Below are 14784 nucleotides of genomic sequence, written 5' to 3' on the forward strand. Positions count from 1 at the left end.
GGCCGCGTCTTCTCGTGCCGCCTTTCCCTCCCGTAGCGCTCCGCATAAGAGGTGCTCCTCTACCGAACCTGCTCCTCTACCGATGGAGGCTGTCATCTGCCACACGGCCTCGTTCCTCGAGACACATGAACGACGCATCACGGCCGCCATTACAGCTCTGCGTACGGATACGCAGAGCTGGATGGCTCAAATTAACAACCGCATGGCCAAAATTGAGGCCCGCCAGAGTTCCCTCCAGGCCGATCTTGCCCAGATGACCATTAATGTCTCATCCCTCCTCCCCTCATCCTCATCTCCCAAACACCCTGTAGCAGCAGCGGCACCCCGACCTCAAGATAGCCAGACACCACCCGCGCCTTAATTTCTTGCAGCGGAACTGCCACGGCTTCCGCGGGAACCGGAACACGCTGCACCTCCATCTCCAGAACATCCCCCTCCGACCTCCCCGCTACCATCGCCCTTCAGAAACCTTCTCCCCAGTAAAACTACGTGACTACACAGCTTTCCACCCTGCTTCCCCTTCACCTCCGAACGTTGCAACGCTAGTTCATCGCGGCTACATGGCAATCGAGCATCCGCTCGACGTTCAGGATTGCACTCACCTACTCTTCGAACTCCTTCCCTGGCGGCGGAAAGATGCCAGATTCTTTGTCCTTAATGTATACAGCCCTCCCCGCACACCTGCAGCTCCCCTCCTCCTCCTTCTCCACAACGCCATCTCACCCGCGAGCCGGAACGCGGTCCTAATTCTTGGGGATTTCAACGCTCATAACGTAAGTTGGGGCTACCCCAAGAACTGCCGGAAGGGTCTGGGACTATGGACCTTCTTGGTGAACGAACACTTGACCGTCTTTAACGATTTCTCGGAACCCACCCGCATTGGCTCCAGCGTACAACGGAACACTACTCCGGACCTTTCCATCTGCAAAGATATCCCGGACGCGGTGTGGACGAAGACCTGGGTCTATCTCGGTAGCGACCACTATATCCTGTCCGTCTCTTTCTCCTTTCCCACCTTGATGCACCTGCCGGCCCAATTGGGTGCTGTCGCTGGCGTGCTGCATGCGCTGTATGCCGACGACATCACCCTGTGGGCCACGCAGGGCTTACTCGGAGACATTGAGGCCAACCTGCAACAAGCGGCGACCATAGTGGACCGTTATGCTCGCCACTGTGGCCTGCAATGCTCCCCTCAATAGACTGAATTTGTACACATACGCCCCTCACCAAAGTGTACAGCCAAAATTGAGCTCTTTCTGGAGACGGGACCAATTCCTGAACACACAGAAGTCCGGGTACTGGGACTTTTCATTCATCAACATAGACGGTCGAAGACTACCCTGGCCCAGCTCCGTAAGGGGGGGGGCGACCAGGTGGGCCGCATGGTCCGCCGGGTTTCTTGCAAACGCGGGGGGTTGCGGTGCAAAGACGCCTTGCGGCTGGCGCATGCATTCGTGACCAGTCGAATCTTATATTCGACTCCTTACATCCAACTTCGGAAACAAGACGAGGATGCACTCGAAGTCATCCTCCGCAAAATTATTGAGAGAGCCCTCGATCTCCCGTGAACACCTCGAACCAGCGTTTGCTGGGTCTATCTATGGTGAACAGGTTCCGGGAGCTCCGAGAGGCTCACTTAGCTAACCAATACACACGCCTTTCTAAGGCACTGTCGGGTCGCCGCCTCTTTGCCCGACTACACATCCAACACACCACCCTTATGGAAGAGCGAGTGCGAATCCCTTTCGAGTGGAGATGCGCCCTCCACGTACGCCCTCTTCCAAACAACATGACACGTGAGGACCATAATGGTCGGCGCCTGGCGCGGGCGGAAGCCCTGGGCCGCCATTATGGATCGAAACCCGGCACTTATTACGTGGACGCCTCCGGCCCCCACCATGGGGGATGGTACATGGCCGCAGTGGTCCACCAGTCCAAAACAGTTAACGGGCTTACATTTCGCGCCCGCGACATAACTCATGCGGAGGTGGTCGCGATTTCACTGGCTGCTACCCACTCTGATTCCGAAACAATTATCTCCGACTCGCGAGGGGCCTGCCGGAACGTCGAGCAAGGCTGGGCTCCATACTTAGCCTACCGACTACTTCAATGTTGCACCTAAACCGGGGACCCCACTCACCGGAACATAGTATGGGCTCCTGCTCATATGGGTCTCGAGGGGAATGAGGCAGCCGCTGGCGCCGCCCGCGCGCTCTCTCTCCGGGCTTCCTTCCTCGACCCCCTACATCAGGATCTCGAATTCAATCCCACGTGTTCTTTTAAAGACATTCTCCTGCATTATCAATCTGGCCATAGCCTTTACCCTCGCCCGAGTAAAGGGCTATCTATGACGGAGGAGCGGCTTCTACTCCGTCTCTATACGAACACTCTGCTGTGCGCGGCAGCACTCGAACATTTAGATCGCTTTTTCACGGGCAGTTGTCCGCGCTGTGCGGAGAAGTCTTCGGACATCTACCACATGGTGTGGGCCTGCCCACCTAACCCAGCTATTCCCCTCACCCCAACCCCACTCGGGAGGACTGGGAGGCGACCCTGCTCGGCTGCTATGATCTGCAGGCCCAAAGGGCCTTGGTCGAGCGCGCCCGGGCAGCGGCCGACGCCACTGGGGTCCCGTACTAGGGATTCCACCCAGTATCTTAAGGACCGGGCCCTTAAGGACCGGCCCATGTGCGTGCCTCCATGTGCTTCTCGTCTGAGAGCAATTAAAGTTTTTCACCACCACCACCTATCTTCCTCCCGGAAGCGTCTGGTGCAGGTGGTAGACTGGGTCGCTTCCGCCAGTCGCGGCAACAAGCCTCCACCTTCATCTCAGACCTTTCTCAGTGGACCACTAACTTGCTTCAGGATGTTTCCGCTGCCACCTCCACCGTCACCACTCCTCCTCACTCCTACAAGGCTGATAGTCGCCTCCTGCACTTCTGGGAGGCGTATCACTCCCTGCACCGCCGCTGGCTTTCACAGAAACACAACCACTCGCTGTGCCCCCGGCTTGCTCGCCTGGCAATGGACATGGAGGAGCACTGCTCCTCTCTCCTCAGACAGCAGTGGGGCCAGACAGGCGAGCGCATGGCCGGTAACCTCGGGCTGAGGGATACGTAGGTTCTCCTACTTGTCCTCCTTAACTCGTCGTATTCCAAGGCCACGCACCCCAGGGACGTGACGCGCCTCCTTCACTCATCTCCACTCTCCGATTCCGACTTTTTTCTTGCTCTTCGTGATCGCTATCTCTGCACGGACCCCCCTTCCCCTCTCCCTTCCTACACCGGGAACCCTAATTCTGCGCTCGACGCAGATGTTACCCTGGGCAAAGTTCGTGACGCACTGCCTAAGCTCTGCACCACCACCACAACGGGGGCCGACCAAATCTCTAACAAGGCCCTCCGTAATCTCGACACTCCATCCGTCGAGGCCATCACGGACCTCTTTAACAAACATTCGCATGAAACCACTCTGCCTTCAGAGGGGACCCACGCTAAGGTAACTTTCATCCCCAAACCTGGTAAACCAATAGACATCCAAAATCTCCGCCCTATTTCCCTCACCTCTTCTCTCGGTAAGCTTTTGGAGCACGTTGTTCTCGACCGCTTGCAGAACTTTCTAGAAGACAACCACCTTTTCCCTGGTTCGTTGTTTGGCTTTTGCCCTTCCCTTTCTACCCGTGACGTCATGCTCCAGCTCCCCGAAGAAGTTCTTCACCGTCTTCACGCCAAGCGCACTCATGCGGTCTTGGCACTGGACATGACGAAAGCATTTGAGAACTTCCTTCATTCCGCCATCCTAGATGCTCTATTCACCCTCAACGTGGGTCCTCGCATCCACGGTTATATCACGGCTTTCCTAGCCCGTCGCACCGCTGAGATTTCATTCGGCCATCTGACTTCTCAAAATTTCACTCTTGGAAATCAGCGCACCCCCCAGGGTTCCGTCCTCTCACCCTTCTCTTCGACGTCACTGTTTTCCCCATGGCAGGCACTCTCGCTGCCATTCCCAACCTCTCCCATGCTTTCTACGCCGATGATATCACCCTCTGGGTGACCACTAGAAATATTGGAGAGATGGAGGCCGTCCTCCAGGCGGGCGCGGACGTGGTTGCCGGTCATGCTCGTGCAGTCGGGCTGGCCTGCTCCCCATCAAAGTTGGAGCTTCTGCTCCTCCCGGCTCGAGGCGCATCCCCCACCTCTTCCCCCACCCTTAGCATCATTATTGACGCGCACCCCGTCCCTTATGTCTCCTGCCTCCGCATTCTGGATCTAACTCTCCAATCCAACGGCAAACGCACTGCCGTCCTTTCCCGCCTAACTACCACCGTCCACCTGACCGTCAGACTTATTCGAAGTGTCCCTAACCGGCACCACCGAATGCGTGAGCACGCCCTCCGTCGTCTTGTCCAGGCCTTCGTTCTCAGCCGCTTTGTCTACTCCCTCCCCTATCTCTTTCTCTCTCGCGCCGAGGAAAACAAGGTGAACTGTCTCATCCGCCCAGCCTACAAGTCAGCCCTTGAGCTCCCCACCAAAACCCCTTACTCGTCTGCTGGCAATTGGTGTTCACAATACTCTTTCAGAGCTTGTGAAGGCCCATCGCACGGCACAACTCGACCGCCTTTTTCGCACGCCATCTGGTACAGCCCTTCTTTTTTCCCTCCGCTTGATCCCTGTGTCCCCTACCTGTGTAACCCACCCCTTACCCTCCTCTGTATCTTCCATGCTCACTGTCAACCCTCTTCCCAAGAACATGCACTCTAAACACCACGCCGCCCACCGCTCAGCCCGTGCCTCTACCCTCTGGCGCCAGTACGGCACACAGTCTAACGCTGCGTATGTCGATGCGGCGCCATACAATTCCCACCCCTGGCTACGTTCTTGCCACCATTTCCCATACACTTTCTCTCCTGACAGTTGCCACTATACCTGCCCCCACCTCCACTGCCGAAGAGGAAGCAGCTGTTGCGCTCGCCATTGCCACTACCCGGGCCCGTTTCATACTCAGCGACTCCAAAGCTGCGGTCCACAACTTAGCGAAGGGTTGCATCTCCACCTCCGCGCTCATCATCCTTGGGCACTCCCCTCCCCCTTCTCGTCGTATCCAACTCCTCTGGGTTCCGGCTCACGCAGGGCACCCTGGCATCATCATCATCATCATCATCATCATCATCATCATCATCATCATCAGCCTGGTTAAGCCCACTGCAGCGCAAAGGCCTCTCCCATATTTCTCCAACAGCCCCGGTCATGTACTAATTGTGGCCATGCCGTCCCTGCAAACTTCTTAATCTCATCCACCCACCTAACTTTCTGCCGGCCCCTGCTACGCTTCCCTTCCCTTGGAATCCAGTCCGTAACCCTTAATGACCATCGGTTATCTTCCCTCCTCATTACATGTCCTGCCCATGCCCATTTCTTTTTCTTGATTTCAACTAAGATGTCATTAACTCGCGTTTGTTCCCTCACCCAAACTGCTCTTTTCCTAACTCTTAACGTTACACCTATCATTCTTCTTTCCATAGCTCGTTGCGTCGTCCTCAATTTGAGTAGAACCCTTTTCGTAAGCCTCCATGTTTCTGCCCCGTAGGTGAGTACAGTTAAGGCACAGCTATTATATACTTTTCTCTTTAGGCATAATGGCAACCTGCTGTTCATGATTTGAGAATGCCTGCCAAACGCACCACAGCCCATTCTTTATCTTCTGATTATTTCCGTCTCATGATCCGGATCCGGAGTCACTACCTGCCCTAAGTAGCTGTATTCCCTTGCGACTTCCAGTGCCCCGCTGCCTATGGTAAATTGCTGTTCTCTTCCGAGACTGTTAAAAATTACTTTAGTTTTCTGCAGATTAATTTTTAGACCAACTCTTCTGCTTTGCCTCTCCAGGTCAGTGAGCATGCATTCCAGTTGGTCCGCTGAGTTACTAAGTAAGGCAATATCATCAGCGAATCGCAAGTTACTAAGGTATTCTCCATTAACTTTTATCCCCATTTCTTCCCAATCCAGGTCTCTGAATACCTCCTGTAAACATGCTGTGAATAGCATTGGAGAGATCGTATCTCCCTGCCTGACGCCTTTCTTTATTGGGATTTTGTTGCTTTCTTTATGGCGGACTATGGTGGCTGTGGAGCCGCTATAGATATCTTTCAGTATTTTTACATACGGCTCGTCTACACCCTGATTCCGTAATGCCTCTATGACTGCTGAGGTTTCGACAGAATCAAATGCTTTCTCGTAATCAATGAAAGCTGTATATAAGGGTTGGTTATATTACGCACATTTCTCTATCACCTGATTGATAGTGTGAATATGATCTATTGTTGAGTAGCCTTTACGGAATCCTGCCTGGTCCTTTGCTTGGCAGAAGTCTAAGGTGTTCCTGATTCTATTTGCGATTACCTTAGTAAATAGTTTGTAGGCAACGGACAGTAAGCTGATCGGTCTATAATTTTTCAAGTCTTTGGCATCCCCTTTCTTATGGATTAAGATTATGTTAGCGTTTTTCCAAGATTCCGGTACGCTCGACGTCATGAGGCATTGCGTATACAGGGTGGCCAGTTTCTCTAGAACGATCTGCCCACCATCCTTCAACAAATCTGCTGTTACCTGATCCTCCCCAGCTTCCTTCCCCCTTTGCATATCTCCCAATGCTTTCTTTACTTCTTCCGGCGTTACCTGTGGGATTTCGAGTTCCTCTAGACTATTTTCTCTTCCATTATCGTCGTGGGTGCCACGGGTACTGTATAAATCTCTATAGAACTCCTCAGCCACTTGAACTATCTCATCTCTATTAGTAATGATATTGCCGGTTTTGTCTCTTAACGCATACATCTGATTGTTGCCAATTCCTAGTTTCTTCTTCACTGTTTTTAGGCTTCCTCCGTTCCTGAGAGCATCTTCAATTCTATCAATATTATACTTCCTTATGTCTGCTGTTTTACGCTTGTTGATTAACTTCGAAAGTTCTGCCAGTTCTATTCTAGCTGTAGGGTTAGAGGCTTTCATACATTGGCATTTCTTGATCAGATCTTTCCTCTCCTGCGATAGTTTACTGATATCATGCCTAACGGAGTTACCACCGACTTCCATTGCACACTCCTTAATGATGCCCACAAGATTGTCATGCATTGCTTCAACACTAAGGTCCTCTTCCTGAGTTAATGCCGAATACCTGTTCTGTAGCTTGATCTCGAATTCCTCTATTTTCCCTCTTACCGCTAACTCATTGATCGGCTTCTTATGTACCAGTTTCTTCCGTTCCCTTCTCAGGTCTAGGCTAATTCGAGTTCTTACCATCCTGTGGTCACTGCAGCGCACCATGCCGAGCACGTCCACATCTTGTATGATGCCAGGGTTAGCGCAGAGTATGAAGTCTATTTCATATCTAGTCTTGCCGTTCGGGCTCCTCTACGTCCACTTTCGCCTATCCCGCTTGCGGAAGAAGGTATTCATTATCCTCATATTATTCTGTTCCGCAAACTCTACTAATAACTCTCCCCTGATATTCCTAGTGCCTATGCCATATTCCCCCACTACCTTGTCTCCAGCCTGCTTCTTGCCTAACTTGGCATTAAAATCGCCCATTAGTTTAGTGTATTTAGTTTTCACTCTACCCATTGCCGATTCCACGTCTTCATAGAATCTTTCGACTTCCTGGTCATCATGACTGGATGTAGGAGCGTAGACCTGTACAATCTGTACCTCTGCCACGGGTCGGCCGGGCATTGCCCTACCTTTAGGATCGGCCGACGTGTGGGGAGTGCCTAGCTTCTGCTTCACCTCCGCTACGCGTCGGCCAGGTATTGCAATACCTTCGGGATCGTCCGACGTGTGGGGAGTGCTTAACACCTGCTTCACCTCCGCCGCTGGCCAGGTTGGTACTGCAATGTCTTCGGGATCGGCCCACGAGTGTGGAGTGCTAAACACCTGCTTCCCCTCCGCCGCCGGTCAGTACGGTATCACATCTTCGGGATCAGCCCACGTATGGGGTGTGCCTAATGCCTGATTCACCGCCGCCGCCGGTCCGGCATAGGACTATGTTCGGGATCTTCGGTATTGGCCCACGTATGGGGAGTGCATATTGCCTACTTCACCTCCGCCGGATGCCGGCTCGGCATTGCTCTACTTTCAGGATTGGTCCACGTATGGGGAGGGCTTAATGCCCGTTTCGCCTCCGCCGCGGGTAGGCCCAGCATTGCACTACCTTAGGAATCGGCCCACGTGTGGGGAGTGTTTAACAGCTGCTTCACCTCCTGCTGTTAACAGCGCAAAATGCAGACAAGAGACGAGACAAGAAGACACCACTACAGCGCATGTGGTGTCTTCTTGTCTCGTCTCTGCTCTGCATTTTTTGCTGTTAACAGCAGGATGAAAAACGAGCAAGCGCAAGCTGCTATTCTAGTGCTTCACCTCGCCGCGGGTCGGCCCGCTATTGCACTACCTTCGCGATCGGCTCAGATGTGAGCAGTCCTTAACGCTTTCTTCAACTTCGCCACAGGTGAGGCCGGTATTACACTAATTTCGGTATCGGCGCATGTATGCGGAGTGCTTAATGCCTGCTTCCCTTCGCCAGCGGGTTGTTCGACCTTGCACTACCTTCGACATCGCACCACGTATAGGGAGTGCTTACTGCCTCCTTCACCTCCGCCGCAAGCCGGCCCGCCATTGCACTACTTTTGGGATTGGCCCACGTATGGGGAGTGCTTAACGCCTGTGTCATCTCCGCCGCGGGTGGCCCCAGCATTGCAGCACGTTAAGGATCGACGCACGTGTGGGGAGTGCTAAACGCCTGCGGCACCTGCGCCGCGGCTCAGGACGGTATCACTATCTTCGGGATCGCCCCATGTATAGGGTGTGCCTAATGCCTGCTTCACCTCCGCCGCGGGTCGGCCCGGCATTGCACTATGTTCGGGATCTCCTACGCGTAGTGAGTGCTTAACGCCTGCTTCACCTCCGCCGCGGGTCAGACCCGTATTTGACTGTCTTCGTTATCGGCCCACGTATGGGCAGTGCTTAATGCGTGCTTCAACTGCGCCGCCGATCGGCCTGGCATTGCACTACCTTCGGGATCGTTCCACGTGTGGGGAGTGCTTAATGCTTGCTTCACCTCCGCCGCGGGTAAGGCCGGTATTTCACTATCTGCAGGATCGGCCCACGTATGGAGAGGGGTTAGAGGCTACTTCACTACCGTAGCGGCTTGGCCCGGCTTTGCGCTAACCTTAAGGATCGGCCCACGTGTGGGGAGTTCATAGCACCTGCTTCACCTCCGCCACGTGTCAGGCCGATATCACTATCTTGCAACAGAACCGTTTGTTGGTCTAGTTGGTGCTTGCTAAAAGACGTGTTTTTTGCCGCAATACAACACACACAAAAGGAAGACACTTATAGGCAACCCGGGTGGCACGTTTAACTGGTTTAATCTGGGCTGTGACCCAGGAAAATATATACACACACAAACATGCGCTGCCTGTTCACAAATCTGCGTTACCCAGCGGTCAAACAATCTAATTTTCGATTTGTAGAGCAGTATAGATGTATCACTAATGCAATTTGTACCTATCATTTTTATATATTAAGTTTTCAGTAGCTCACGTGCTGTTTGAAATCTACTTCTGCCAAGAATCCTAATCTCAGGAAAGCGCGGTTTGCACATGAGGCCTTGCAGTGCGCAGGCAAATTTGCAATGCCATCTTTCCTTAGATTTAGTTCGTCTTCCCAGGCTTGCTCATTTATGTAACGTCCTGTCACTCCTATGTAGGACTTGCCGCGCTCAAGACGAATTTCATACTCTACGCCCGTAGCGCGCGTCGCATAGGACGTGCTATGTTTCTTCCCGCAGCCTTACGAACCGGTCTCCTCGCGAGTGGTTCTCGAACAGAGTCGACCCAGTTTGACGGAAAAGGAAATGGGTACACCATACCGGCCTGCTACCTTCTTGAGGTTAGGGGAGACCTGGGTGCAGCCGTGGCGTAGAGGTAGAGCATCCGCCTCGCGTGCAAGAGGACTATGGTTCGAATCCCGGTACCGTGCAGATTCCACCGGATTAAAGAAATTCCGCGTGTTGATAAAATTGCATTAACAAGGCCTGGAGTGCGGCCTGATCCAGGCGACGAGAACTGGTAACGCACACCCTGACCAGAGCAGGATTGGCCACCCGGGTGCAGTACTTGGCCACAACCACCTATATGAATACAACCGTCAAATCCTGGCTCTCAGTCCACAGCAGCTGCGAAGCAACTGAGCACGGTGGCGGTCAGACCTGTGACGCAGCAGAGGGTGCTAAGAATCTCTGGATCCGGACAGGCCGCCATTGGAACCTGGCAACGGTTAACGCTAGAACGTTATCTAGCGAGGCGAGCTTAGCAGTGCTATTGGAGGGATTGGAGGGCATTAAACGGGATATAATAGGGCTCAGTGAAATTAGGAGGCTAAAAGAAGCATATACAGTGCTAAAAAGCGGGCACGTCCTGTGCTACCGGGGCTTAGCGGAGAGATCAGAACTAGGAGTCGGATTCCTGATTAATAGAATATAGCTGGTAACATACAGGAAATCTATAGCATTAACGAGAGGGTGGCAGGTCTTGTTGTGAAACTTAATAACAGGTACAAAGTCAAGGTCGTACAGATCTACGCCCCTACATCCAGTCATGATGACCAGTAAGTCGAAAGCTTCTATGAAGACATGGAATCAGCGATGGGTAGATAAGAAACTGGTACATAAGAAGCTAATGAATGAGTTAGCGGTAAGAGGGAAAATAGAGGAATTCCATCCAGATCAAGCTACCGAACAGGTATTGTGATCTCAGGAAGATGACCTTAGTGTTGAAGCAATGAACGCCAATCTTGTGTCCATCATTAAGTAGTGTGCAATAGAAGTCGGTGGTAACTCCATTAGACAGGATAGCAGTAAGCTATCGCAGGAGCCGAAAGATCTGATTAAGAAATGCCAATGTATGAAAGCCTCTAACGCTACAGCTGATATAGAACTGGCAGAACTTTCGAAGTTAATAAACAAGCGTAAGACAGCTGACATAAGGAAGTATAATATGGATGGAATTGAACATGCTCTCAGGAACGGAGGAAGTCTAAAAGCAGTGAAGAAGAAACTAGGAATTGGCAAGAATCCGATGTATGCGTTAAGCGACAAAGCCGGGAATATCATTACTAATATGGATTAAATAGTTCAAGTGGCTTAGGAATTCCATAGAGATTTATACAGTACCAGTGGCACTCAAGACGATAACGCAAGAGAGATTAGTCTAGAAGAATTCGAAATCCCACAAGTAACGCCGGAAGAAGTAAAGAAAGCCTTGGGAGCTAGGCAAAGGGGGAAGGCAGCTGGGGAGGGTCAGGTAACAGCAGATTTGTTGAAGGATGGTGGCCAAATTGTTCTAAAGAAAGTAACCGCCCTGTATACGCAATGCCTCATGACCTCGAGCTTACCGGAATCTTGTAAGAACGCGAACATAATCCTAATCCATAAGAAAAGGGACGTCAAAGACTTGAAAAATTATAGACCGATCAGCTTACTTTGAGTTGCCTACAAACTACTTACTAAGGTAATCGCAAATAGAATTAGAAAAACATGAGACTTCTACCATGCAAAGGACCAGGCAGGATTCCGTAAAGGATACTCAACAATAGACTATATTCACACTATCCATCAGGTGATAGAGAAATGTGTAGCATATAACCAACCCTTATATATAGCTTTCATTGATTACGAGAAAGCGTTTGATTCTGTCGAAACCTCAGCAGTCATGGAGGCATTACGGAATCAGGGTGTAGACAAGCCATATGTAAAAATACTGAAAGGTATCTATAGTGGCTCCACAGCGACCATAGACCTTCATAAATGAAGCAACAAAATCACTATAAAGAAAGGCGTCAGGCAGGGAGATACGATCTCTCCCATGCTATTCACAGCGTGTTTACAAGAGGTATTCAGAAACCTTGATTGGGAAGAATTGGGGATATGAGGTAATGGAGAATACCATAATAACTTGGGGCTCACTGATGATATATCCTTGCTTAGTAACTCAGGGGAGCAATTGCAATGCATGCTTACTGACCTGGAGATCCAAAGAAGAAGAGTGGGTCTAAAAATTAATCTGCAGAAAACTAAATTATGTTTAACAGGCTCGGAGGAGAACAGCAATATACAATAGGTAGAGAGGCACTGGAAGTGGTAAGGGAATACATCTACTTAGGGCAGGTAGTCACCGCAGATCCGGATCATGAGACGCAAATAATCAGAAGAATAAGAATGGGCTGGGGTGAGTTTGGCAGGCATTCTCAGATCATGAACAGCAGGTTGCTATTATCCCTCAAGAGAAAAGTGTATAATAGCTGTGTCTCAGCAGTAGTCACCTACGCGGAAGAAACTTGGATGCTTACGAAAAGGGTTCTACTTAAATTGAGGACGACGCAACGAGCTATGGAAAGAAGAATGTTGGGTGTAACGTTAAGGGATAAGAAAAGAGCAGATTGGGTGAGGGAACAAACGCGAGTTAAGGACAACTTAGTTGAAATCAAGAAAAAGAAATGGGGGCATGGGCAGGACATGGAATCAGGAGGGAAGATAACCGATCGTCATTAAGGGTTACTGACTGGATTTCAAGGGAAGGGAAGCGTAGCAGGGGCGGCAGAAAGTTAGGTGGGCGTATGAGATTAAGAAGTTTGCAGGGACACAATGGCCAAAATTAGTACATGACGGGGGTAGTTGGAGAACTATGGGAGAAGTTCTTTCCCTGCAGTGGACGTAACCAGGCTGATGATGATGATGATGATATGAACATACGGAATCACTGCAGGATTTAGGGTTCTGGCTCTTTCTTCCTGCCTTGTGGCGCTGGTACTTTTAACCTTCCATAAAAGGCTTTCGGTGACTCACCAACGAATCAGCGAACCGTGCTGCCTTAAGTAGCTTAATCTGATTATTGAACGAGGCCTACATCGTGTGAGTACACGACTTTCCGAGGGCAGACTCCGGGCAGAGCATAGCAATTCGAGGCTTGAAAATTTTGGAATGGCGTGAATTATACGGGAGCAACCCTTTCTTGGCACGTGGGAAATATTGCCTACAAGCTTGTCCGTCATGAAATGTTAAGATTAGAAACTGCAGGGTGTTACGCTGTGGCACTTCATGCGTAAACGAAAGCCCTTTACCATTATCCCTAAAAATGTTTAAAATATCATCGCAGCGCTTCTATGAGCCTTGTCTGTTAAAAAGCATTAAGAAGTCGTCCATGCATCTAAATACTTTTAAAATGTTTGAAGTGTTGTCCCGTTTAAAAGCATCATCGAGCAGGTGCTCAACACTAAATAACAATATGTTGCTCAGCAGCGACCCATTACACGAACCAATGCAATTGCCGCGTTTTTGCAACTATTTGACAAATGCAAAAATTTATTTGAAACTAAATATCATACATTACTCATTAACTTCTTATTAAGCTCGTTGATTTGAACTACATTATCAATTACCGGTTTGAAAAAAGTAATGGTATTACTTCACGATTGCTTCCAAAAAGTTTTCATGCATACAAGAAGCAAAAAACAAAGCATAAAGGGACGCCACCCTTTCTTCAAGGTAACATACACTTGCCAACATTTCTAGGCCACCCCCGCCATTTGCCTCCACGACCCCCCCCCACCTCACGACACTACCAAAGTTCTGGCACCGTATACAGTTAACTGGTGCATATTTAACGCAATTAATAAATTACTTTAGCCATGAAATTACAGACACCAAATAATTCACATTATTAAATCACTAGACAACTAATCCATCACATAAATTACTGAAAAATATTTCAATTACTGTAAATAATCCAACTGTTGTCATGTTTCTGATATGCATGATATGCTGAAATTCATGACATCCACGCCTTGCACTCTTTCAGGTTCTAGCAGAGCACCTTGAGAACCGAGCCCCTGATGAACCTGTTCCACTGCCATCACCAATGGAAGAGTTTGAAGCAGCCAGTGTAACACAGGCAGATAATGTTGGAGTCTGAAGTAGCCAAACGCGGTACTTATGTTCGCGATCGCGTATCAACACGCAAAAAAAACACGGAACTTTAGACAAGCAGCGGCAAGGTGCATGGCATCGCGGAACTGTACCCGTGTTTACAATCTAATGAGATGTTAGTGCTTCGGCATTTTTCGAGCAGTAAGTTGCCAGAGGCACTTTAGCGCGTTTTTTCTCCCGTCATTTGAACGCGCAGCTACATGAAAAGACATATGCACCAGCTAAGATTTCCAACGCGCTAGAAGGTGCACACATCGCTCTCGCTGTTGGCACACTCAACATCGTCGTTGCCCCCGTTGCCGCCATCGTTTTCTGTATCGGCTGTCGGTTCGAACATGTACGGCAAAAATACAAGCTCTCCGAGACAGCGAGAACGTTTCATAATGCTTACAACTTCGCTGTGAAGCCAGAATAGAACGGCGTGCTACGCTCTGAAACGGCGGCGCCGACCGGAGATCCCCGTGAATGACGTCAAAGCGGTCCCGACCAATCACGGACAACAGCGGCGTTCGCGCGATGCCCCGAGGCGCTGGTGCGTGGTTTCTTGCAAAAAACAGCCGCTTGCGTTTGTTTCCGCCCTTGTTAAACGAGATATTCGTCTTCAGTGGATTCCAAACTGTAGAATGCCGCAGGGAACTCATTTTTTTCGAAAAGTGTTTCAGCTTCCCTTTAACGCCTGCTTCACCTCCCGCGCGAATCAGGCCAGTATTGCACTATTTTCTGAATCGCCCCAAGTATGGGGAGTGCTTA

The sequence above is a fragment of the Dermacentor variabilis genome, chromosome 5, assembly GCF_050947875.1.
Source record: "Dermacentor variabilis isolate Ectoservices chromosome 5, ASM5094787v1, whole genome shotgun sequence".
NCBI classification, from domain to species: domain Eukaryota; kingdom Metazoa; phylum Arthropoda; class Arachnida; order Ixodida; family Ixodidae; genus Dermacentor; species Dermacentor variabilis.